The sequence below is a fragment of the Maniola jurtina genome, chromosome 7 (genome assembly GCF_905333055.1).
Source record: "Maniola jurtina chromosome 7, ilManJurt1.1, whole genome shotgun sequence".
Classification (NCBI taxonomy): Eukaryota; Metazoa; Arthropoda; class Insecta; order Lepidoptera; family Nymphalidae; genus Maniola; species Maniola jurtina.
In genome coordinates this window covers 1,016,582-1,026,012 of record NC_060035.1, presented here as the reverse complement: position 1 = coordinate 1,026,012, position 9,431 = coordinate 1,016,582, and the positions used below count along the sequence as shown (strand labels likewise).

Below are 9,431 nucleotides of genomic sequence, written 5' to 3'. Positions count from 1 at the left end.
CATTCATTACGCTAATGGATTGCATAGGGACACCGTAATGCAATGCTCTTTAGACTATTAATTTTTTATATTTTTTAACCCCCGACCCAAAAAGAGGGGTGTTATAAGTTTGACGTGTGTATCTGTGTGTCTGTGTATCTGTGTATCTGTCTGTGGCATCGTAGCGCCTAAACGAATAGACCGATTTTAATTTAGTTTTTTTTGTTTGAAAGGTGGCTTGATCGAGAGTGTTCTTAGCTATAATCCAAAAAAAATGGTTCAGCCGTTTAAGAGTTATCAGCTCTTTTCTAGTTTTCTTGTAGAAAAGAAGGTTAGATAACCGTTAGGTTCATAATATTATGTCAATTGACAAATGTCAAGCTGTCAAGATGGACGTTGCCTAGATACATAATTATTTATTTGAAAATGATGTTTTGGAAAAATGCTCGGATACTTTGGATCGTAGGCGCGGAATAGTCCAAGAAAATCGGTTCAGCCGTTTGAAAGTTATCAGGTCTTTTCTCGTTACTGTAACCTTCACTTGTCGGGGGTTTTATAAATTTTTAATTTACACTTGTAGCCTCAAAGTGCCTCTTTTTAGGGTTCCGTACGAAACGAAATTCTTGTAGCATCACTCGTGTATCTGTTACCTATGTGTGTCTGTTCGTCTGTCACACTAATTTTGTTCCGAATCTACTGGGGACAGTACACAATTAATTTCTCCTTCTTTTCTATTTTTGTCATGTGTTGTTATTTTGTTTGTGATTTTGACTGTGTCATGTAACATATTGTGACATGTCAAATAAAAGCCGTTTAAAGATAAAAATATTTCCGTTAAAATATTCAGTTTCAAACTTACACGGTTTCAAGGGTTTACATACAAATATTTGAACAAGTATAACTTTAAGACTAGTTATTTTTACGGAAATCTGGCAAATCACAGATATAGTTCTGGACAGAACGTGCCTACAAAATATCATGGAGTTGAGAACCAAACTTCTTTTGTTTACTGAGTTGTATGTACTGAGTAACTGAGACATCGTCGTTAACTCTCATTTAAAACGTAACTAACTTTCTCACAGAGATCGTACTTAATCTCATTTCCAACGATCTTCTCTAATAAAACTTAGTGGAATAGGGAGATGAAAAAGTATTAACCTGGCAGCGGTAAGCACGTTAAAAAACCCATAACTTCCACATCGAAATCCCTTGACGTTACGAAGTTACCGGTGAAAGAAACTAGCATAAAACGCTTAAGCGAAATAAGTCCTTTCAAGCAACTCCCATATCAAATCCGCCGCACACAGCGCGAGCCTCCTTCGGGAAATCCCCGCTTCGATCCAGACGTTAATATCAATACTCCTTTATTATACACGCGGTTTCAAAGACTTTGATATTGAAGTGAAGGCTGTTAAAAAGGATATTAGCTTCTTTGATTGACTGATAAAGGTACTGGATTACGAATCGCTAGGCTACTAGGGATTAGCAAGCTAAAGTGGCAATGGTCAGATCATGTTTGTCATAGAAACGACGGTAGTTGGGGCAGACGTGTTCTGGAGACCGCGTACCGGCAAGCGCAGTGTGGGACGACCTCCAGCCGGCTATGTTGTCAAAGGTGGTGATGTCCGCCAATCTGTACTAAGTAGGTACTTAGGTACACTAAACTATTAAAAATCTCGTGAAAATTCTTTGATTTTCGATGCGTAGCACGATTAATACGATGTTTTTTTTGACTTATAATCATCATAATGATCTTGGTACGTGCAAGTTATTTACATTACAATATTTACAATATTGACTCAAGTCCCATGGATATTACGTTGTTCTATTTTATTTGGCCACGAAAATTGCACATTAAGAGGGGCTCTCCGTCACTCGCTCCATACAAACGTAGTTCCAATTTCATTTGAATATCAAGCAACCAAAGTCCATGAAATTTTGCAGACATATTATAGAAACTAATATCTATGCCTGTGGTTTTCCAGATTTCTGTTAAAATATTCGGTTTCAAAGTTACGCGATCTTAAAAATTCACATACAAATCTTTGAGCCCCTGTAATTTTACAACTTTTAAAACTACTTATTTTTAGAAAAATCTAAAACACCACAGGCACAGATATTAGTTTCTAGAATATGTCTGCAACATTTCATGGTCTTTGGTTGCTTAATATTCAAATGAAATTGGAACTATGATTGTATGGAGTAAGTGACGGAGAGAGCCCTGTTAAATTGTAGCGACAGCTTCTTTAGATACACAGCCAAAAACCGTAGACGGTTATAAATTTGAGTAAAACTGAAAACATATTCAGACTAGTGTGAGACGTAGAAAACATTACAAAAGAAAGTGTTCGCAACATGAGCCAAGAAGAGATTCATTGTTGCTTGTTTAGGTGGTGTGAATGGGTGCCAAGAGTGAAAATTATGCCCAATTTTACTCCTTTTTCGCAGCTCTTTTAGTTTTTTATTAGTGCTTGCGAATTTTAACATGTGATAGGAGTAACTAGGTCTTGCTTACACTAAGTACCCATATTATTATAAATGCGATATTGGCGCCGATTCTGTTGTCTTTCTCTAAACTAAATTTAGAGTATCTGCACCAAGTCTGCACCCTGCTCTTTTTACTATTGTTAAAAAGGAAAGAACATGAATTTTACATTTAAATGCTCTAAATTTTAGTGCACGCTACAAATTTAAACAATAGGCTCGCGACTGGCAGCTAAAGTCAAGAGGTTTGGCAGCTCTAAATTAAATTTAAAACTGTTAATCTGTGTCTGTCCTTTTCATATAACATTAGTAAGAAGAGGATACGAATACTCTAAGTTTCCAACAGAATCAGTACTAGTGTCTTTGTTTGCTGATTTGTCCTTCAATCACGCCGCAACGGAGCCACGGATCGACGTGATGATTTAAATGGATATAGTTAAAGACTCTGAGAATGACATAGACTTTAAGTATGCAGGTAAATGTTTTTTTTATATAATAACAGCTAAAATATTGGAACCGGAGCTTTATTTTCCGTTTAAAAAGCTTCTGGAGACTTCGAATTTTCCGTAACAGCAACATTACGCATTGGAACCGATTTGGCTGAGCATTACCATAACAAAAACGCGCCCTAATAGCTACGACACGAGTATCAAAACGTTTTATACGGATGACGTCATTTGACACGTTTATACTTTCTCGAGACGAGATAAATAAGTGTACGTACAGACGAGTGGTACTTTGTCGAAAGCTGCCGTCGTAGACGCGCTGGTAGCTGCAGCAACTGACAAAGTGCCGCTACAGTTTGCTATTAAACACTAATTTCTTCACAAAAATATAAAAAATTAGACTGTCTTTGAGTGCTTATCAACATTTTTTAATTTATTTTTTCAATTTTAGCTAGAGTCATCATTGTCGTCTCAAGCTATTGCCAGCCCACTACTAAGTACTTTTAGATTGAGAAGAGTTTATGTCATATAGAGAACTCTCAGGCATGTAGGTATACTTACAATGTCTTCCTTTATCGTCAAAGCAAGTGATAACAATACAACAACAAGTGTACAATATAATGTAATTGCTTAAAAGTTAAAATACGTGTAACTCAGAGGTCAGGAAGCTCGGGCTTCCGGATCCCTCCGTATAAGAAACCGACATCTTTACCATGAGACCAATGCAGCTATCCTATATTGTTGCTTAATATTAATACATTTTATATAAGATACCAATAATATTACTATTATTGTTGTTTCGAAAACTAAAAATGAAACTAATTAAATGCTCAAAAACTTTGTACAAGAGGTACAAAGTTTAATATGGTATACGCCGTTTAGTTAATTAGTATAATTTATGCTTAATTGAACTTGTACAAACCGATACGAATCTTAATTACGGGATAATTGTCGGTCTGTCGTGACGTGAACGTGTTTTTTATTGTTTCCAATCAGATAATACAAAACAAAGCAAACTCTCAAAACAAAAGTACCGTATTGATTTTGTCTCATCTGACATCCCATTTTGAGTGCTATTGTAATTTTTTCTCAGTATTTTTTATCTTTATTTTGTTTGTTTTGTAAGTATTTCGTACGTAAAATAAAAAAAATCGTTTTACACACTTTACACATAGATTATTATCACTGTGGCTGACAATGCCGCGAATCTAAAGAATATCCATTTTGAATGAATCTAACATTGTTGGAAAATTGTTGAACATCATTATTCATTTCACATTAACTGTCGAAGAAAAATTTAAAGAATAGACTCATTTTTATTTTTTACTAGCCGATGCCCGCGACTTCGTCCGCGTGGATCTAGGTTTTTCTAAATCCCGTGGCCTTTAAATTAGCCTATGTGCTAATCCAGGATATTATCTATCTCCATTCCAAATTTCAGCCAAATCCGTCCAGTACTTTTTGCGTGAAAGAGTAACACACACACACACACACACACACACACATACAAACTTTCGCCTTTATAATATTAGTGTGATTATAATAATTTAGTGTAATAATAATGCTTTTTTTTTGTCTAGGTACAGTATATTTCCTTGCTTTATTGGCTTTATTCATTGAAATCCATATTTCAAGGCAATAAAAGCATGGCTTTATTTTTCAATAGCTTTCATGTAAAAACAAATGAAACATCATTAAGCTTTACATTCTGTAGCAAATTATCACTTTATTATTCATTGGTCGATGCAGGCTCGCATTAAACAGTCATCAGAGGCGATAACCTCGTTTGATTTTATTTATTTTGTAATGTGAAATTGTTTTTGAATATGCGAAAATTTGTATTTGGCTTGTTCAGCCGGAAAGTTGAATATAATCGTACTTAAGTTAGTTAGTTTTCATAAAAACGTAAAATGATTGATAAATCCTAATGTAAAAGATTATTTAAATGATAAAAAAGCTTGAGAATGAGTTTCCAAACAGCTTTGATAGTTCTAATAAGTATTTGTAGTGATTTTGTAAAGCGGTGATAATAAAAAAAAAGAATACTCGGCTGAGTTTGTTGTGGGCTCTTCTCAGACTTGGGCGCGTTTGGAACCTTCGTAGATATAGTTTTAAGTTAACGTAACTAATTATCACCACTACATCATTGTTTGACAATCATAAAATGTACAAAAGTACCCAATTTGGATAAATGACTTTGACTTTGACTTAGTTCAGTATAAAATGAAGTCCTGTATATACCAAAGTAAGTGTATTGAGTTAGATTTATCTTTGACTTTATTAAATAATGGCCTTATTTTATTCATTGGTTAATGGAGGCACTCGCAGTAAAACATTGATCAGAAGCGATTGATATATTTTGTGTGTGAAATTGTTTTTGAACATGCTGAAATTTGTTTTTGGTTTGTTCAGCCGGAAAGTCAAATATATAGTTCCGAAAAGCTCTCTAGCACAGTAAATATGAGGGCCTACGTATCAAAGTAGAGGTTTTTAGTCAGGTTCCTATCTTGCGTTGTATAAGAAATTGTATGATTAAAAAAATACGTTTCGTAGGAAATTATGACTTTATTATTCATTGGCCCGATGTACTGTTTCTGTCGTGTTTATTGAGTTCAATTTATGAATTACTAGATGATGCCCGCGACTTAGTCCGCGTGGATTTAGGTTTTTAAAGATCCCGTGGGAACTATTTGATTTTCTGGGATAAAAAGTTGCCTATGTCAATAACAGGGACGCAAGCTATCTCGGTACCTTTCATACAAATCGGTTAAGCAGATGGGTTTTTAGGAATCCTGTGGGAACTCTTTGATTTTCCGGGATAAAAGTAGTCTATGTCCGTCCCCGGGATATAAGCTAACCCTGTACTAAATTTCGTCAGAATCGGTTAAACTGTTGGGCCGCGAAAAGGTAGCAGACAGACAGACAGTCAGACACACTTTCGCATTTATAATATTAAGTATGGATGGATATTTTTCTTTCAACAGAAACAAGTGAAACATGTCCTATGCTGTTTTTATACGCAGTTGCATACCTACATAGTGGAAGCAGAAAATTTTGGCATCCAGGATCCAGTTCAAAGTTTTGACAGTACTGCCTCGAATTCGTATCTCTACAAAACTACTGCGACATTGGGAAGTGTAAAAATGTTTATTCAGAGACCCGTAAAGCACACAGAGCGCCGGGGTGCAAATAAAACTGCACACTGCCATCTGCCATTGAGTTAGAGCATAGAGCAGCAAACTTTATATAAAGGGACTCAAATACCACTTAAAACATACATGAACCTTTTTACCTCTGCAATTATTATCAAAATCTTCTGTCATGATAATTCCTAGCCCCGGCGAAGGCTTATGTACTGCTTTGAAACGTTTCTACAAATTATGCTCGGCACTGATGATCAAGTTTAAGTGAAGTGTAATAAAAATATACGCTTATTTTGACGACATTTTGATGTCTTGAATTTTAAAGCACTCTAAGATGAATGATGAGTCCTTGGAATTCCGACTAAATAGAGGTGCAGAAATGGTGAACGTTACGGGATATTGCTGCTTTTTTTTTATAATTATAAAGCAATGTGTCATTTCTCGTTCAAAGAACTGAAAGAAAGAACATATTTCAATAGAAATATGGGTCTTTGAAAGCAGTTTCGAGGACTGTAACGTGTCACTACTTACTAGATGACATTAACAGTCGCTTGAGAACTGAATGAAAATGTATACCTACTATCTAAAATTTCAGCACTTGACGGTAAATCAACTTGAGTCAAAGGTCAGGGGGACTCAGTTTGGAACCCTGTCAGTTACGCAATGTTTGATATGTAGGTATTTAAATAGTACTTAGAAATATTGCTCTAGTAACATGACAACTCCCAGGCAGCGGTCAGTTAAAATTTCACGAGTCCGACCACAGCTCGGTCTCCAAATTGTTATTCGTGCGTTACATTCCAATTTCCGTCACTTTTATTTGGCACTGTAATTAGAAGTCGCCTTTTTTAATTGGGAATATGGCAGGCCAAGTGTACTATTTACTTTGAGGGCCTTTGCATACCTATTTGCCGACTTTTACACACGTTTTATGAAAGCACGTCGCATCGACAGCGCTGTAAATTTTATTGCGATTGTAGCAACCAACGTAGTCCATCAATCAGCCTGTTTGCGTCCACTGCTGGACATAGACCTTCCCAAGAGCGCGCCACCACAAACGATCCTCCGCTTTTTTCATCCACCCACTTCCCTTCTTAATGTCGTCAGTCCAGCGGTTTGGAGGTAATCCTTGCTGATACGCGGTCGCCACTCTAGAATACGTCTGCTCCAGCGGTCATCAGTTCTGTGGCAGACGTAGCCTACCCACTGCCACTTCAGATGGCTAATTCGCTGAGCTATGTCGGTCATTGTAGCTCTCTTACGGATTTACTCGTTACGGATTTTGCTCTCACGCATTCTCATGAGACAGTAGTTGGGATGGCATTCCGACATGACCGGAGAGAGATCATGTCCAGGTGCTCTCAGTGGCATGTATACCAAGTAAGTAATGATTGTAGGACAAACCAATAAACCAAAAACAAAGACACTTTAACGCGTTTATAATATGGGTAGTAATTCGAAGCGTTGTTCATGGAGTACGGGCCGAACTGACCACATTACCCCTACGTTGGGGAACGCTTGCCCACTGCGTCCGATCTGAATCCGTATATCGAACCAATACCGCCGTAATGCGGGCGGTATTGGTTCGACATCCTTTGAAATGGACGCAGTGTTAAATCGACATCCGTATTCGATCCTAGTATTTTCGAACTGTATTTCAATGGATTCGTATCGGATGCAGTGCATAAACAGCCTAACTGGGGATTTCTGTTGCATCTTTAGCTAAATAAGCGGGCCACTATACCAACAAGCAGTCAGTAAAGTCATAAAGAGTTTTGTTATGACTGAAATTGTGGGTTTAATTCAAAACTTTAATTAAATTCTAATATGAGCAGCATTCACGTAGCGTTTTAAGTTCCATAACTAACAAAGTTCAGGTTATCACTCAAAGTTTTCCCATTTATAGTTGAAACGAAAATTTTCGGATGAGTGAAAATATAATGTTGAAAGGGTAAATTACCTTCATATAGAAATCAGTTTAGTTACAACTTTGTAGCTATGGAGAACACAATGATAGGCGTTTCCTTGCAGGATAAGATCCAAAACAAGGAAATCCACAGACGAACCTGACAAATTATATAGAAGCAGGCGTTACTTTGCGGATGCCTATAATTAAGGTACCGTACGTGATTAGAACCACCCGCTTTCCAAATGCTAAACACGTAGGAAATGCAAATCACTAAGCAAGCATTTCATACCATCACCATGCAATACCATGCAGAACCATTAAAACACACTGGACTCACGCTTCACCCCGACACCGGAGCATCTTCAGGAGATGTACACCTTACAATGCACAATTGTAATTGCTAGATTTGTCTATTTCAGCGGATTCTAGCAAGTAATCATCATCATCATCAGCCTGTGGACGTCCACTGCTGGACATAGGCCTTCCCTAAAGAGCGCCACCACATCTAGCAAATAATGCTTCTTGATATAGCCTAAAGTCTAAACCATCAGCAAGCAGAAGTGAAGTGTTTGACCATGCTTGTCGTATAGTAGGGGTGGTTCCTGTTGGCACCGATAAGTCCTAAAGACCGCGTATTAGAAGGCGTAGCGTAGGGCGTCCTCCGTTACGATGGACTGACGATATAAAGAGGGTGAAGGGAAGTGGCTGGATCAGGAAAGCTGAGGACTTTCACTCCGGAGAGCCAACGTTCAACAGTCAGACATTATATAAAATAGAATAGAATAGAATAGAATTAAATTTATTCATTGGATCAACATACAGAGGTAATACAAAACACGCTTAAAATATAAAACTTAAAAAATAAATAAAATTTAAAATATAAAATATAAAACTTAAAAACTAACTTAACTTAGACATAGTGTTGTGTACCTACCTACTATATGTTGTGCAAACGAAAAGGCCCGAACTCAACTTAATGTTGTGGATATACAACTGTGTGGATATACAAATAAATATATATAATTAACTGTTGTTCTGTAGGACACAGTCAAAAAATATATAAAAATTTTGATAGCGGCCGTAGCCAAGCTGATAATGACGATGATTATTTTGTATAAAGTTTTAGTAAACATGACTAATGCAAAGGATGCATATTAGTTTCTATGAAGAACTTCTCAATATCGATCCATATTATTAGTCATACAGTATCAGAGAACAGAGGCGGTCTACGCTACTATGACTAATTTCTCCCTCAAACAAAATAAGTAGTTTTGATATTTTCTTTTGATTACTAACAAAATATTTCTGCCTTTGGTGTTGATGTGACGTTGGATATAAAACTCCCGAAAAACATTACAATTTCTCTTCGAAAAATAATGATTCTCACCAACAAAGAAATAATTTTCCGCGTTACAATGAAAGTCTTTTAGAATATTATCTTTTACCTTTTTTTCTTTTATGCTTCCTTTT

General features: G+C 36.5%; 1 long non-coding RNA gene across 1 annotated transcript; it reads right to left on the bottom strand.

The window, feature by feature from the left end:
- Window positions 1-412: 412 nt before the first annotated feature.
- LOC123866686 lies at window positions 413-5,114 on the bottom strand. The gene is made up of 3 exons (XR_006796245.1): window positions 5,031-5,114; window positions 1,048-1,054; window positions 413-424 (listed from the first exon to the last, which is right to left on the bottom strand). It is a non-coding gene; the product is annotated as an uncharacterized LOC123866686 (long non-coding RNA).
- Window positions 5,115-9,431: the final 4,317 nt, after the last annotated feature.